General features: G+C 42.1%; 1 protein-coding gene across 10 annotated transcripts in view; it reads right to left on the bottom strand.

Moving 5' to 3' along the window:
• Positions 1-17,769, bottom strand: part of ATXN1 (ataxin 1) — a 218,767-nt gene that overhangs the window by 61,988 nt on the left and 139,010 nt on the right. The window contains exons 5-6 of one of the 10 annotated variants that reach the window (XM_071804587.1): positions 7,938-8,206; positions 5,313-5,584 (exon numbers count right to left, since the gene is read on the bottom strand). The exons of 8 other annotated variants lie outside the window; for them this stretch is intronic. The gene's annotated coding sequence lies outside the window, so the exon portion shown is untranslated. The remainder of the gene's footprint in view (positions 1-5,312; positions 5,585-7,937; positions 8,207-17,769) is intronic. One more of the 10 variants, XM_071804588.1, reaches the window with a different exon arrangement.

The following is a 17,769-nucleotide window of genomic DNA, read 5'->3' as shown; positions in this document are numbered from 1 at the left end:
AGCCTCAACACCTAAAACACAGACGACTAAGCACGACCTCTCAGGTGCTTCTGCCAGCACTGCTGTCCCGGCTTCTCACGCCACAGGCTTGTGGTGCTCAACCCCGCGACCGAAACACCTGTGTTTGGTGCTGCAGTATCCTGTCACGTAGGGACAGCCACAAGAAATGCTCTGTTTGCGGGGAGACTGAGAGGCATCACTCCTCTTCCACCTGGTGCCCGTTGGGAACAGCAGAGAGCTGCCAACAGAACAAGGACATCGTCCTCAACGAGGGTATTCCCAAGGGTGCGTGCAAAAAATCGCAGGCGTGACCCTATTTTCCCTGCACCTTACTACCCCAAAAACATGCAGAGCAGCCACTTCGAAGGGGCTAATCCACCCACTGCAGTATTTCTGGTAATGACTCACAAAATCCCACACGATTCTGATACCATTTTCTTGATAAAATCAGCTGCCAAAATGAAACTATACATTTGGTGCTCAAAAAAAAAAAGGGGGGGGGGGGAAGACAAAACCCTACTAGTTGTTATTAGAAGCAAAGTGGTGGAACACAAAACCAACAGCATGTGGTGCAAGAACAAAGCTGATGGCTACACACAGATGCTCTGCAGAAAACAGGGGTTTGAGAGACAGGGCTCTGCAGCCTGCCACCAAGGATTTGCTGTCTTGTATGTTGCGACTTACACAGATGTTCGCATAATTTCTTGCACATGGACAGCAAAAGGAGCATTCATTTCAAGAATGACGTGATTGTCTGTGTAGTAAGGATAAGAAGGAAAAACTTTCAACATGTATCCAATGATAGAGCTCAATGAGAAGCCAAACTATTCCCAAATGCACAGAAAGGACTTCTCATGAAGTCAATGACAAAATTCAGATGAGATTTCACAGCATTCTTTCTTTCTTTCATTTAAAAACCCAAATTAAATTATACTTAAGCATCTTATGACGAGATTCAGGAGCACAAAATGTACTGTAGCATCACAGTGTTCACTCACCACCACAAAATATTAACTAAACTTGCTCTGAAGTATATTTAAACTATTTACAGAGAAGCCAGAGGGGGAAAGAAAAAAAAAAAAAAAAAAAGATACTTGCTGGGTTTGTGCTTTATTCTTTTGGTAGACTTCATTTGAAAACAGCCAAACTCCTTTCTGCTTCTGTAAGGCAAACAATCGTAATAACAGAGCACTGGGTGTGCTGAGGTCACAGGAAGAGAGTACTGAAGCTTGTGCTTAAATTCGGGACAGCCTTGTACCAGGTGCCTTGTCCAAAACCTACTGAACTCCTGCTTAAGCCCTGCCTTAAGGAGAGATGCTGCCTACCTACTGCCTTACGGAGAGATGCTTCCCTCAGGTTGCTCTTGAGCAGCTCTTGCGCGACTCCAGCCCAAAGCCCACTGCAGGTTAGTGGCTGATGCTTCATCTGCTTCATGGGATGCAGGATCACGGCATGGGAAATGAAAATACCCAGCATTTCTTTCGGGTGCCCAGCACCCCGCAAGACGGAGCTGTCACACAGCACTGATAACTGGGAAGGGATGCTGGAGCAAATTCACCCTTCTGACAAGTAAAGCATATACAGAAATTTTTATTTGGTCCATTTTCACACCAGAAAAGATAACCAATTTGTGTTCAAGTAGCAGGCTGGATAGAACATTCAGTATGTGAAGGCCAATGCCAAAAGAATCTAATTAATTTGATTTATCTTTATTTGATTTTTTTTTTTTAATTTAACATACTGAACTAATTCCTGAAAGAAGACTTAGATGAGGAAAAAAGCAGGTAAGGTCATTTCAGAGGTACTTCCCAGCAACACTTAGAAAATCATACATGTCTCTCCTATATAAAACAGACTGTGCAAAGGGCTCTGAAAGTTCATTTGCACATTGTCCTCCCTAGAATCGCATTATCATCACCAGAAACCTCAAGTATGCTCCCACCTTCCTTCTCAGTTGGGCAAAACAACATGTCTTAAGAGTTGCCATGGGTTCAGTGAACAAAAAGGCTCTGAAACTGCACCATCAGCTGCTTGTAACACGTCTCCCTCCCCTGTATATTGCTCTGATGAGCTGAGCACCCAGAACACAAGGACTCTTCACCACCTCCTCGTCCTGATGCTTCTAAACCAAAGAGCAGCAACAAAAAAAGCAAGAGGCCAAAAGGAAGTCACTTTGGAAAGTTGAGCAGCACCAAACAAAGCTGCTAACCTTCCTTTGGCAAGGTGAAAGATTTGTATAACACTTTTTCCTCCTACTAAATGTATTTACTCTTAAAAATCTATTTCCTCTGTCACTTTTTATTGCTGCACGTTGCTCAATGGTTCTGAGAAACTGCATGGAAAATCACAACGTTACACTTGTTAAATTGACCCTACAGGGCCATACCACCAGTGCACGCAGCATCCCAAGAGGCAGGCCTGCCAAAGTCATGCTGTGCATATCATCACTAAACCCAAGACAAAATGCAAATTCGGCTGTATCATAGCTGATTTGCATAGCTTTCCATTGGTTTCGTACAACCTTTTTACAAAATGCCAATTTACTTCACTTTTCTACAGCTTATTACCAGTGTGAGGCACTTACAGCTTTTATGCAAGGCAGATTTAGTAGTTAAAACATTAAAAGACATAATTAAATGCCTTTTGGAAATGAAACACAGCTTTCAATGTGACAACATAAGGCACAGGACTTTGACTGCGACACGGAAGTGTTAATGCCCCTTTGCAAAGGTGCAGACCCCTCTCTCACATGCTCGAGAGCTGCACAGCTTTTTCTGTTTTTTATCTGATCTGCAAAAGCAGAAATATTTGCTTGCAAACTATGAAGGGCCTGAATCCAGTTACTGAGTACACATTTCACTCACACTGATATCAGAATGGATGGCTGCCAGTTTAGTGTCTTGGCTGGCGTTCAAACATGCTGATTACTGAGCCTCCTTGGATTTGGAGTTCGTGATTTGAAAAAAAAAAAGTAAAAAAAATCCCTGAACACGAAACAAAAAACCCTCCACAAACATTTCTGGGATGTTACTGGGCTAATTTTCCCCTTCTTTTGTAAGCTCAGTCTCTGGAAGTGAACATGTACAAGTAGCACTCTCTGTCATCACAAGCAGCTAGGGAGTTTGGACTTTATCTCCAAAGCTACGACACAACGAACATTAGATCTTTCCCAGCCAAGCAATTTTCACACGTGTACCAAGGGCCAGCCCTCATTCAAGTCAGCAACAGAGGAAAAAAGATCTGTTTACACTTCCATATCTTAACTTGGGGGAAAGAAAAAAAAAAGGAGAGAAAGAAAAGCTTGAAATGTTCTTACGTGACAGCTGGGTTAACAGGGAACAGAAAGGCTGCCTTACACAAACCTATTTTTTTCCTTCTTTTTTCCTCGCTGCTTGCTACCAAAACCCACCAGGTTGAAAGGCAAGCCAAGAGCTCCTGGAAAGTCCCCCTGCTCCCCAACATCTTCCCCCCGAGCACACTGCTGGAGAAGGTGGGCGCGCTGTGCCAGCCCCGCTTTCCTGGCACGGCAGCAGACGTCGTGGATCAGGGCACTCAGACATTTCAATTGAACCTGACAGGTGTTTGTTAATAGGCCCTACAATACGTTTAGGAAGGGCCGCCTAGAATTGTAAAGTGGTTTATTATGACAGTTTAATGAGCCTCGTGCAGACAGTTCAGTGCATTATTTTCTGAGGCTGTAAGTGCAAGTGACCAAAATCTGAACTGTATGGCACTATACATATAACCCATAACTAAGCCAATTAAAGGCAAACGCATCCATATAGTATCTGTACAACTGGATCTCATCCTGTCGGGTTAGTCTGGGAACCTCTTTCCTCTCTGCAGGACCAGTCCTCCATGTATTTATCACAATTCACAGAAATCAGGTGTATCTGTTCGGTGATAACTGCTTGGGCTAATTATTCGAAATGCAATTTATGGTAATTTGCCTGAGGGGAGGGGAGCATAAAATTAACTTGGCACATTTACTTAACTTTGTATAGTATTATTGTTATTTAAAATTTATTATAGCATTGTGCCCAGAGGCCCCTGTCAGAATCAGGATCCCACTGTGCTCGGCATCCCACATATGTGTCAATGTCCTCCCAAACTAATTTTGAGGCAAAGGTCCCATCCCTGCAAACCGTTTACACAAGTGCTTGCCCCAAAGACTGGGAGCAAGGCCATCGAAATTAAATGCACATCAGTCTTGCTGAAGTGAAGCAAGTGCATTAAGCCACCACATCCTATCATGCACTAGCAGCCCACACCAAAAAGGTTCCTATTTTACAAGAAAGTGATAGTTGAGTCACTTTTGTTTTTACCATTAAACACATAGACACAAACATCCCCTCCTATCTACTGCTGCCTTTTCTTGCTTCTGTATTATAAACAGGACCATCATCAATTGAATGAAAAAAATCACGTGAAAAGACAGAAGACATTTGTCAGTAAGTGATCTGAGGAACTGTCAAAATCTCACTTTTTATTTTAGATGCACAATGTGTAACAATTCAGTTTTTCCTTGCAGTGAACTTTGAAGAATATTTGCCTGAGAAAAGCAGCTAGCTGTTCCACCTGCCTTCATTTCTGGACATAGAAAAGTCAACCCTGAAAGGTCACCTTTTGGATGATCACAGCCACACATCGTCCTTGAATAAGTTGTTGGGGTTTTTTTATATCCAAGTATGCTTAATCTCATTAAAAACTGTACTGGCCAGACAATATTACCAATATTATAATATTAATCAATATGCTATCATTATTTTAACTGAAATGGATTCAAATATTTTACAATATTTAATCAGCAGTAGGGAAAATGGGACATTTCTGAGTAAGTGCCTTAAAATTAAACTCTTCAGAGTACTGGTTGTACTGACATGAGGTACACTAAAGAGTGAAGAAAGAATTGCTGGGCAAGGGAACGATCCTTCCATAAATTATTAGAAGACCATCAGGATCAGGAGAACATTAGGATTAGATTACTGTCTCTTCCTCTGGTTCTTTGATGGTGTTTTAGAAACCAGCCATCCACACTGTATGGTCTTTGTGTTTGCTGGGGCTAAAGGGCACCACACGGAAGTCAAAGTGGTCTAACTTTCAAGAAGCTTCAGAGGCTACTCAGCTCAGGGGCAGGAGAGATGTTAGCAATACGCTTCACTCCCCGATCTTCCCCACATCACAAAAAGAACCAATATTAGCTCATATAAGCAGAGAAAAAATTGAAACATCAGAAAAAATATTAACCTGAGTGGGTTTTCCTAATAACCTCATTTTAGTACAGCATTTCAGGGGGGTGAAGGCAAACTCACCTTTAATGCTGCTCCTCCATAGCTTATTTGTCTCTCTGGACCCAGACACCACAAAGACCTTGGAGCAGATTTAAACCCCAAACTCACACACTGGTGTGGCAGGTGGAGTAAATACTTTTCCAGAACAGTAGGGTTTTATTTCAAAATATAAGTTTGGTGAATGTGTCTCCTGCTGTGCTTCTGTTTTCCTCTGCTTCTCCTTCTGCTGCAGTTCACTGGAGCTGTTTCAAGGTCCCATTAAAAATGCCAAGCCTGTGACACGCAACTGCAACCTTGCAGCACAAAGTGAAATGGAGGCAGATGAAAGAAAAAGAAACCATCACTTAGCCACACACAAATTCTGTATATTTTGCATATCACTCCTAACACGGACTGGCAGCCCACACCAAAAAGACTTCTGTTTGGGAAGAAAGTGACATTTGAGTCACTTTTGTTTTTATCATTAGACATGAAAACATCACACATCACCTCCTGCCTAAATGCCTCCTTTTCTCGCTTCTATCTTATGAACAGGGCACATGTTTCTGTGGTCCTTTACAGCACTGCCTGCTTGACTCAGCACCGTGACACTTTTTGGTGCGTACAGAACATCCCATAACTGATGGAGGGTGTAAGATGCCACCAATGGCTCTCCTGAGTTGCCATCCTGACAGGATGCTGTACCACTCCGGTCTGGAATGCCAGAAAGGTACATAAGGAACATGCCTATGAAACGCTGTTTATGCTGCCAGCAAAAAGCACCAGCTTTGCTTGCTGCTACCCATCCCCCTTTCACACTAGCATTTTCTGCTGAAGAAGAGGCACCTGAGCTCTGCCGGCTTTTGCCCTGTGGGCCAGGCTTTGCCCATGCTAGTCCCATGGATGAGACACCTTTGGTTAGATTATGCAGCAAGATGAACTTCTTGGAAGAGGGAATTTAGCCCTTTTAACCTTTTTCCTCCTTTCTTTTTAAATCCAAAAAAAACCAACCAATCAAACAAAAACCACAACAATATCCATTCTTTGACAGTAGGCCTTTATCAAGCCTAAAAAAATAAATAAATAAAATCAAACTAACCTGCTTACTTCAAAGTCTTACTCTCATAATTTCAGCTGGCACATCATGAACAGAACGGTCTAGAACTAACCTCAAACAGTCATCTGGAGAAAAACAACATATTTTCCCATGTCATCACCACTATAGCACATACTAACCACAACTATTCAGCCTGTCAATTTTCTGTTTATATTATGATAACTTTACCTAAAAGCATTTTGTGGTTCAAAAACAGCAAGTGCAATGCCAAAGAAACATTTGCTGAACTGACAAGCATGGCAGCGCTGGTGTGAGGAATATGCTTTCTCCAGAACAGGGAAGCACAGTAAAAAGAGATTCACTGGGGACAACGCACTTTTCAGAAACTCCCCAAAACACTGCTTCATGTTGGCTTAATCCCACAGTCTAATCATGGTAGCTTGTGAAGAAGGAGGCTTAGTTTGGTCCTAGGGTAGTGAATTTTCTACAAAAATCTCCAAGAACTGTTATGAATGGGAAAAGGACATGTGAATCTTTTTTACTTGCATTAGCCCCCCCACTTCCATGCATAGGAAAGTTTTTCACATCCACTGAGCATTTAAGAGAGGTAAAAAATTAGAGATCCATGGGAATCTGGACAGGGACCACATGAGAGGCACAAATGCAACACATTTTAAAATAACTTTAGCAAACACACTTCCAGTCTTGCAATCCCCATGATTCAGAAGGAACCAAGCATTATAGAGCCTTCAGAGACTTTCCTCATTTGAGGCAGGAGAAAGGCAAACCACTCATTAATGAAGCACTGTGGTTCAAATTTTATACTAAAAACCTCTCAACTTTGACAGTCATACACCCACACTCAGTCTTCAAAAATGTTCTCATGCTACAATGCTGCCTGTGCCACCACTCCAGAAGCAAAGCAGAAGTCACTGCATCACGCCCCAGTGATCCAGGGCAAGGAGAGGATGGTCATGACTGCAAGAACTTCAGCTGCATGCTTAGGCATAGACTGCAAACCAAGCAAAAAAAACCTAAACTAAATGAAAACAAACAAAAAGCCTTGAGAAACCTATGAAAACACTCTGCAACCTATGGCATTACTCGGGCCAGGGTGGTGCCATGCAGGCAGCTTTGCTTTTGTGGGCCGCAAGAGCAGCCTGAGCCACTTTGCTTTGTCTATACCTTCCCTGGCTCTCTCCTCAGTAGCACTGTGATGTCCTAAGGTGCAGTTCAGACACACCAAGGCACCTTTACTCCTGAGGATGAAGGGGAATGCTTTTCCCCTTCTTCGTTTTTGTGGGAGACACACTGTAGGTGAGACGCTTTCCCTGAGAATAGGCAATTTCAATACCAGAGGGACTCTAAATGACCTTCCTTTAAAGGGCTGCTCTGAAGCCAGGCATTGCTCCCCCTCCTCACTTTTTTAGGAATTACGAAGGATGTGTGTTCCTGTGTGTTCTCTACAGACAGATCTTCTGCCTGGAAGGAAGATGGAAAAAAAAGGGGCGAAAGACGAGGAAAAAGGGGTAGGAGCCCTGCAACAGAGCTTGCATTTATTTCAAAAGTGAGAGGTTATCCGACTGTGGTGCCCCACACCCAAGACTTACAGTCTGAGACGCAAGTTTGACCAGATCTTCCATGATCTCAGGGTGAGTGTGAGACAGACGGCATCCAGCTCTCACAAATACACAGCTGTACTCCTCCACTGCTCTGACAGCGATTTATGTCAGCGAATGTCCCGCTGCTAATGCGCAGTGAGTTCCCACTCCAGATGCCAAAGCCGTGCTCTGCACAAAGCCGGGACTGTGTGGTGCCCAGGCACAGCTTGCTATTAGCTGTATTTTCCCCCCATCTCGTGGAAGCTTTAATGGAGCCACTAGGAGAAAAACAGAAGCACTGCAAGTTGTGTGCAACCACCCAATAAACTAACCTCCTTTTTTTTTCTTAATGCAAGTATTGCAACTCAGCAGTTCTACTACGGGATTCCAGAAAGCATGAGACATTCTTAATTTAGCAAAAACAACTGCATACTATGTCAACTACTGAAAATCTCAGTGTACAGCAGAAAATGTTTTGAGTCAACAGACTGCAAAGCAAGGCTACTGGATTTTTGTTTAATTTTACAGCATGTTTGACGTTTTCAAGATGAGACCTAACGAGATGTAGTATCAGATTTGAAATCTTACTTCTCTGCTTGAATCTTCCATTATTTTCAGACTCTGCAATATGCTTTAGTTTGATTTTATTTTTAATATAAAAAACATGTCTCACAGTTGAGGTCTTATCATGTGCACAGCACTTAAACTTGCACCTAACTTTAAATCAGTGAAGGTGATTGAAAAGAAAGGAATAAAAGGATGTTAAAAAGATAAGTGTGCCCTGAAATGTTGTCCTGACCAGGAATTAGACGTAAGTATGTGGTTAGGTGTCTCTAAAATAGGTCTTGTCTAATAGTAAGCACAGATCACAACATACCTTGTGTATCAAATGGTAGTAAAAGCTATGCGTCTTGAGGACAAAGACTGAGCAGAAAAAAACTGGAAGCCTCTGCGCATAAGATGTGATTGTTTTATAGGAAGGAAGATTAACACATAAAGGCCAAGGATAAAGCTGAAACTCAAAAGGAATATGAGTCAGGGAAGTTGTTCCAGATGGCAGAGCCATGTGGGATGTGACTCCACCATCTACTGTGGAAATAAAAAGGAAGAAATGAAAACTTAGTGTTGAGAGAACGTATAGGACTGACAGGAAAACAAGACAGAACTGAAATCAGTAGAAGGAAATTAAAGGCAGAGTGATGAAATGAAGCCTTCAGAAATTCTGAAGTGCAGCAACACCACTTCAATCAGACAGTACAAAAAAGGCTCAGTCACTTTGTTTCAGATAAACCTAAACATCTCAACATTTCAGACAATCCTTCTCCTTTGGTCAAGACATGGGGTTTGACATATGAGGACAGCTTCTCAGGCACATCTCACAGCATGTACTGAAGGAACAGATGATGCACGGTAGCCCATTACTGGCTGCTTCTACCCCTTCTGATATGACCAACATCATAAATGATTAAGACAGAAATTTTTGAAAGTGAAAATTAGGCTGAATATAAGACTTATTAAAAACTCCTTAAATGAAGTAGAGGAAGACATGAGGTCTGAACGCTGGGAACTTAATAGGGCAAAACACTTGAAAACACATTGCAGGGAACTGTTCTGTCTTATGAGGAGAACAGACATGGTGCCTACTATATAAACAGGTCTTCTGTACGTCTTAACTTCAATGCAAACAGGAGGTACATAAGAATAATTTTACAAAATAATTTAAAAGTACGAGGTAACAGACAAAGATTTTAAACTATTCTAGTCAAATTCTCTTCGATTCGAAGATGAGCTTTTCAGCCAGAAGTTAGAGGTGATCTTCCTGGACTAGTTAGTCCCTTTACTGCACAACAGTCCAGGCTACCATCTGGCAAAATGACTGCTAAGGCGAGTTGAGTTGGGAGCCAATGTACACACTCTCTGAAATCTCCATTCTCCGCCACGCACACATACACAGGCATATTATGACCTCTTTGGTCTGCAGAGCTTTTTGTTACAATTTCTGTATTCAAACACCTAGGCAAAATGGGCTTTGACTGAGCCCAACACATCTAATGCCATAATAGTAATAATAATAAGTTTGATATGAGAGATTCTTATTTAAATGACAGAGAAGTACAGATCACACATAAAAAATAATGCCTGAAAAATAACTTCAGAGACACGTCTGATCTTGACTTTTTGTACCGAAGACCTAACCTAAAGTCTAGGAAGTCAATAAAACGACCTGGAGACTTCAAAGCTGACTTTAGGCTACAGTATTTTTCCATGACTGATGCTTTCCAGTCATGTTCCTTCGCAGTCATGGCTGCTCCATTCCAAAGCAAATGAGCTTTAAACTTCCCTAAACTAACACAGCTGAAAACAACTGACCCGAAGGCAGTTCGAGAGTCTTGGTCTTCATATCATTATCTTTTTAGAAGCCACAGAGCTTGTGGTCAGCTGGCTACTTGTTTACCTGTCCTTTCTTTCCAGTAAAAGGATGCTTATTTAAATATTCTTTTCTTTAAAAAAAATAAAAAAATAAAAAATTCAACTTGCAAATCTCTTATTTCTTGCAAAGTATAAACTCCCTCTTCCTAGTCACAAGAAGAATCTGATTGCTTTAAACTATCTTGGCTTTATCTGGGTGCATAAATGAGCCATCTAACTACTGCAGCCATGTACATCAACACACCAGACACAAAGCAGTGCTAAAACCCAGGCTGCAACTCTTGCATATCTTTCACACTTATTCTTTCAGCCTTGAGGATGTTTTCTTGGTTAGTCAACTTTAAATCTATCTATTGTGTATACAGCACTATTTAAAAACAGCACTCAAGTGTACAAGATAAACATGTGCTCCCACTGAGTTACTAAACACGAGATAATAAATTTGCGGCCCTGTGATTATTGCTACTACTGTGAAGCTGCCTCCAATGTACAGAGCAACACAAAACCAGAGTGCTGTGCCAAGTAAGTGAGAGGCCCTGTACAGAAAAAGGCCAGTGCGCTAGAGGCACAAACAGAGCTGTGCAAGGGAGAAATTCAGCAGTCACTGAAAACAGAGCCTACCAGACATTAAATGTGTATAATATGGACAAAGAGAGACTTTCTTCATGACCGTGGTAAGGTTTCTTCCACTTGGGATACATGGATAGGAGCCCCACCATTACAGGGAAAAAAAGGAGGCTCTCAATTTGTACTTACTGCTGAAGTAAAACGTGAGCAGCATGGAAGGGAAGGAACACAAGAGCTTTGCTGAAAATGCAAGATTCAGAGCTCCTTGTGGCATAGGAACCCAGCTCAGTGCAGAAGAGGAGTGGAAACATCTCAGGAACATGAGGAAGGCATGTTTCAAACAGCCAGAAACAAACCCACCACTAGGATTTCAAATGGCAAATCGAGACTGAGCCCTTCTAGTAACATTTCCTATTCCATGGAGGAACAGAGAGAGCAGGATTCGTGCTCCACGCCTCTGCCACCCCTCTGTTGTTCACCTGTCTCTGCACCATCATTCCCGCAGCACCCTCCAACAGCCCAGCCTTGCTGGCCTGGCACCCGGGCAAGGGCTGCCATGGCCTGCTGAACGCGGCCCTGGGCTTGTTGTGGAGGCAACAGCAGGGCTGGGCTGCCTCTTCCCCCTCGCTGTCGCACTAACTCATGCCTCTCACCTCCCCTGCCTGTTTAGCAACAACAAAATTTTTTTAGGAATTTAACTGTCTTTGAGACTTCTACTTCCTGCTGGATTTGGTAGGAATTAGCCAAGGTGCTCAGTGTTATGGGAGGAAGGGAATGGGGATGGACAAGCAGACAGACAGACATCACCAAACACACCTCACTTACTTGGAATCCAGGCTAAAAACAACCAGGCTCTGGAACAGAAATACTAATGAAAACATTTCATAATGCTTTACCAAGGAGTGATATCAGTACCATTATCTCAATTTTATGGCTGCAGCACTGACTGGTCATGACACGCCTCCAGTGCCCCATCAGATAGCTTTTCCTTCTGGCTCTGCCACTATGTCTCCTGCTTGCAAGTCCTTGCCCTAGCACTGGAGTCATCCCAAACCCCAAGTTGCAAGAGAGGAAAGGGCTGCAGGAGTAACACATGACTTACCTAAGCACTGGTTAGTCTCTTTGCAGGTGAGAAGGAAAGGCAAGAATTTTAAAGGTATGATAGAAACCAAGAAATGCAATTCTCCTTCCACAAGGTAACACCTGCCTCTACCAGGTTCAGTGCACTAGGAACTGTACATGTATTTCACGAAAAAGCAACGTAGGACAACACTGACTGCAGACAGCATATACCACAGAAGTGACTGCTTAAATTAAGAAACAAAACAGAATCGAACCAGAAACCCAAGAAAGTCTGACTAACGGGGAAGGTGGGATCTGAACTCCCACTTTCTGATCAGGCATCTACCATATCTGTCTCATGACCTGAGCTAAACGCTTTGATCCAAACACCATCAGACCTTAGCTCGGATCAGCTTTTGGCTCTACCCACTCAAACTCCTGTGGCAACCACTCTCAGAAACCTATAATGTTTCCACTGCACTCCAAATTTAGCCATGCTTAGAATTATTTGGCTAAATCTGGATTTTACCATTTTCCTTTGTGAAAAGATACAGTCGTCAGTATCAGTCAGTAATCATTTAAATTATTCCTTATTTATGAAAACAATACAACTTCCCTTGTCTCATCCCTTAGGTATCAAATTTTACATATCAGAATTACTTCCTACCAAGGGAAGAAAGTTCTTATTGTTACTAAGTTGCATCTAAAAAAAATTAGAAAACAAGAAGAGAAGAATTATTTAATTTACTTTTGAATATAAGAAATTATATGAAAGAGTAGTGTGAATTGCCATTTTATTTCTCTAATTGCCTACTCCTCCTATCTCCTCCTTTCTTACTGTTTTCAGGTGAAGATCAAGCATACAATTTCTCCCCTGCTCCACCATAAAACAGAAGGGAAGTAATGAGCCCAGCAAGACTTGACCTCTGCCATCAGCCTCCTACCTGCTGTCAGCCTGTTCGACATCAGCGGGGTAGAAATGCCTCAGACTGGATACCACAAGCTCTCCCACACTGCTGTTATTACTCCTCTTAAGACTGATGGTCCACACAGATAATTACATTTGTAGTGACAAACACTGCCTGAGATCAAAGTTTTTGCAGTGTTTGTTTTCAGCTGCTGCATAGCTACCACTACAAGTTATTGCACATTAACACGATGTACCATGTGGTGATGTCAGGACACACCATTGCCCTAATTTTGTGACTTCCTTCCATCAAGGTATCGAATTCTCCTTCCTGGTACACCTTTGAGCTACATGAAAATAAGTCAAGTGGAAGGATGCCATCAGAAGGAAAAGACCTTCAAGCACACAGTGATTTGATCCATGGGAATGGTTCCCCAAATGAGTGCTCCTCTCCCTCTGCTGCAAATATTATCATAGCATTTGTTCTGATCAGGCAGGTAGGCTGGATGAGAGCCACGTAGCGTCTTCAAGGGTCAAATACTGTTTATATCAGCCACTGGTCTGACCAAGAGCCATGAGAAAGCCTCCTAAAATCTCCATTCCAATAAGACAGACAAACAACCATCAATCTGCAACTCTTCATCCCCCACACCATCTTCACCAAAACCAAAATGGAAAGACAAAAAAATGCAGAACCAAAAAGAGATGCTTTAATATGAGAAATCTTTTCTATCCCAAACCACTTGGGTTTTCCAGCACAATACAAGTACTGAGACTGAACTCACGCGAGCACAATTTCAGTTTCAGCTTGCACAACCAAAATCAGATAGTCTGCTTTGCTCTTTGCAATATTTCGAAGTCCTGAAGGAACGTTTAAATAGAACTGCCTTCATGGAGCTTAAACACATTATGCCATAAGCCTGAAAATACGAACTGTAACTCAGTTAAGGACCATCTATTCCATTCGCCTTTCTGAAGAAGCAATCACCACTGCTTTACACTTTACATTTAGCACTGGTCTCATCAGACAATGGGCTTTGTGTTGGCATGGTTTCCCTCTTTGACCATGGATAAACACCATTCCCTAATGTTTCGAGGCTCTAGCCCTGGCACACCAGTCAGTCTTAAGGTCAACAAGCAGGATCAGGGTTCAAGTCTGTAATAGAAAGCACAGCTACTGTAAGTCTATGGGGGCCATGGGGTGCAAATGCTGGGATGTGTCCCCTGACATCACTGGTCCAGTGCTCTTTCACCTGCTTTTCTCCTCTTTCAATCCCAATGCAGTCTTTTTGATGAACAAAGCTCTTCCCACTCTTACCAAAACATTTTTATGCACTTAACAGGTGCAGATCTAGGAGTAAACTGGAAAATGCCATTCCCAACCTGACCAAAGAGCAATATTAAATCTGCAATTCTGACTGAGTTGTCCCGTTAAGGTATTCCTGGCAAGATCTTACTAGGTAGCTCGAGTGAAACCAGTAACTAATACTCGTGACTTAAAACTGGTGAAATACCCACATTACAATGAAAAAATATCTATATTTTGTTTTGATGTGTGGTTTACACAGAACAGGTTTCCTCTAGAAAATGTAGAGTACAGCTCAGTCTGAATCAAGCCTTATATGTGCTCCTGGGGTGCAGAGCCTGCACACATCCCTTCGCAAGAACAAAACACGTTCTAGTATTAGACACACTGAGCCAGTGTTTACACACTGATCTGCTAACAAGCAGACCCGGGAATTCCAGAACATGAGATTTGTATTTATTACTATTTTACATTACCACAGTACGTGCCAAATTTGGGCACTTGAAATTATGAGGGCTGCTATCGCACATTCCCTTATCAGTCTTTCACACAACTGCATTACTGAAGCATCCCGATAAGAATGCCTAAAATGTCTGCTATGTTTTAAAACAGCAAACTCTTCCTTTTCAGCTCTGACCCAGCCATTTCAGTCAACAAAGCTCCTTCTATTCTTTCAAAACACCTTCTACTCACTTAATGGCTGCAATCATACTGACTGTCTTGGAAACTGCTACTCCCAAAAATAATACAGCACAGCTATTTTTTCATGGGTAGTGGCTTGACGTGATATTTTGAGGACTACCATTTCGCAATATGGAATGAAACATAGACATCCATCTTTTTTTACAAGAGATCTAACTATCACACTCCAGGTTTCATACACAGAACATTAATGCACCTTTAAATGAAGAAAATCAGGAAACCTTGCAACTAAAACAAACAACTTGCCAAAACAAGCATATGTTTTTGCACTTACTTTTACATTTCCAGGCTAAGATCAATGTATATATAGATAGGCATGTGCATATATATGTATACATATGCATTCATTCTCAATAGTATTTCTCAGGAAGGTGCCAGTCAGAGGAAGAACAGTCAGGAGTGTAAAAAGCCATTTCTACTGCCATGAGAAAAAAATAGTTCTAGTTGTTGGGGTTTTAAATTTTTGTTTTCTTCTAAAACCTGTCTTCTGTAAGTTCAGTCAATGTCTTTGAAACAATATTTAATAGAGAACTTACCTATATTGCAATAGGTACAGGTAGAATCGAATGTTAAAACACCGAATTATGAAAGTCACCTACCCCTGCACTCATTTTCCTTCTGCAAGAATCCCACTTGGGAAGGAAAAAGAAAGGAGCAGTGGAGTGGGACATGCACAGCTAATTAGCAAGGTTTCACAATCTAATTCAAGCTGCCAACCCATTTTTCTGACAGTCCTGCACATGTAAATAGAATGAAAAGCAGAAAGTCCAAGTTTTTCACACTTTTATTCCTCAGTCCCACCCTTTCTGATTGTCTGCCTGGGTACTTCTGTCCTCTCACCACCCTCCTCTCCCTTGGAGCTCAAGACTACCACCTCCAGAACCAGGGAAGTCATTCACATGCAACAAAACGAACAGAACAGAAGACACCTTGCAGCAAGTGTTTTTCTGAGAGCAAGGCAGCTGCATGCAGTTCATTGTTCGAGATCTTCTCTAACACGCAGTACCTTTAGCGCAGTCCCAGCAAGCCACCCAAGGCTGACTGATTCTTGATAGCACATACAATAAAACTTCAGGGAAGACTTGTACTGCACAGCCACACAGCACAGACTCACGGGCTTGTGCTGAGCAGGCTCGGACATTTATAGGGCACACTGCAGGACAAGGCTGTACAGACACACTTGTTCGGCTCTCAGCAGTGCCAGGCAGCACCCTGCTCAGTTTAATTAGCATCATCAGAGAAGATATAAGGGGAGAAGCAGGGCTAATTAGCCTGAGCAAAGCACCTTGTCAGCTTGGGAATCTCTGCACGAGGCTCGGGTGCACAAATAGGTGTGTACCCATCGTGACTGAGCCTCTCTTACTCCCTGCAGTCAGCAGGTATTTCATTATGCCCAAGAACTACTTACTGCTAGAGCAACATGTCATCTGACAGCAGAGCCGGGTGATTCCTCAGTTCTTAATGCTGCTTTTTTGAAGTGAAGAACTGCAGGGGTCTTACAGACTGATGTATGATGCTTTCTCCCATTGCATGTGCTTAGGAAGACAACAGTCTTCCTTTGCATAATCGTTTTTTGAGAGAGGAGGATCCCGTTATGTTTTTCATGTATTTGTTTTTTCTCTTTCCTTGTGTAGCATTCTAAATAGTTGAAGAGAAGGAGAGGAAGAACACTGTGCTAACAATAGTTTCACTACTTCATTGTACCGTCCCCATTTCAAAATACTCTCAAGATGGAAAGACTTGATTTGGAAGAAGGAAAGAAGAAAGCTGACTGAAGAAAAGTGATAATTACATTAGTATAATAATAACAAGAAGAAAACCTTGAGCTAATGAAGACTGCCTGCTTCATCTAATTTAAGAAGAGACTTCAACCTATAATGAAAACATATAAAGCTCTGCAGCTCACTCACCCTTTCTGTGGATGTCATCAGGAGCAGTAGGACTGCTCGCTAAGCCAGACCCCTTCAGCTGAACTGGTTTGACTGGTCAACAAAAAGGAAGTGCTTGTACTTAAATCTCCTTGATCACTCTGCAGGCTACCCCTCAGGTTGAATAAAGATAGCTATACAAACATTTTAATGGATCCAGTAAAAGTAAAAAAGAATCTTGGTTTGCCCTGTGGATCTAATGGACATGTCCTTAACTCAGAAGTCAGTTAGGAGAACCTTCCCGCTTCAAACAGCAGCAGTGCATGACACAGACTGAATGACAAAGAGGCATTATTTTGCCTTCTTTCTCCATAAGAAGCTGATTCTTTAGCAAAATTGCTTGCGGTGCATAGTTTTACAAGAAAACAAACAACACTCCTTTCAAAAAAATGTAAAATAGATCCCAAACACGTTAACTGTGAATGTGTTAGCTCCTCCAGTGCTCTTCCTGTTTCTCCACCCAGTGTGTCAAACTCACTTTTACTTCATCAGAGGTTCAAGTTACCTGAGGTTTCTTTTTGAGAACTATCTGCATCAGAAATGCTAAATCAAGCTGTTGAGAAGAGAGGTTTTTTCTGCCAGAGAGACAAACCGCTAGCAGCTGAAGGCTTAAAAGCACAATTTGCCTGCTGCCTCCATTATGGACATCTCTCTGTTTCAAGGAATCTCTGTAGCTCTGGTAACAAATGACCACCCATCAGGGAAGCCAAAACACATTTTGCCCAGCTTCTTTCAACTGGCACAGCTTTTGTAATGCTTTAGCAGGATTCTCTGCAGTCCAAATCCTGGAAGTGAGAGAAAGGGAATTCATAAATCACCACCCCAATTCTGACTGAAGGTTGCCTGGCACAGAAATCCATGAAATAACCCTCCTCTCCTTATCTAATGAAACCCACACTCCCCAAATAGATTTATTCTATTATTAGTGCAATAACTTGC

The sequence above is a fragment of the Patagioenas fasciata genome, chromosome 2 (assembly GCF_037038585.1).
Source record: "Patagioenas fasciata isolate bPatFas1 chromosome 2, bPatFas1.hap1, whole genome shotgun sequence".
Classification (NCBI taxonomy): Eukaryota; Metazoa; Chordata; class Aves; order Columbiformes; family Columbidae; genus Patagioenas; species Patagioenas fasciata.
Note: the sequence above shows the minus strand (reverse complement) of the source record. Positions and strands in the feature narration are given on the sequence as shown.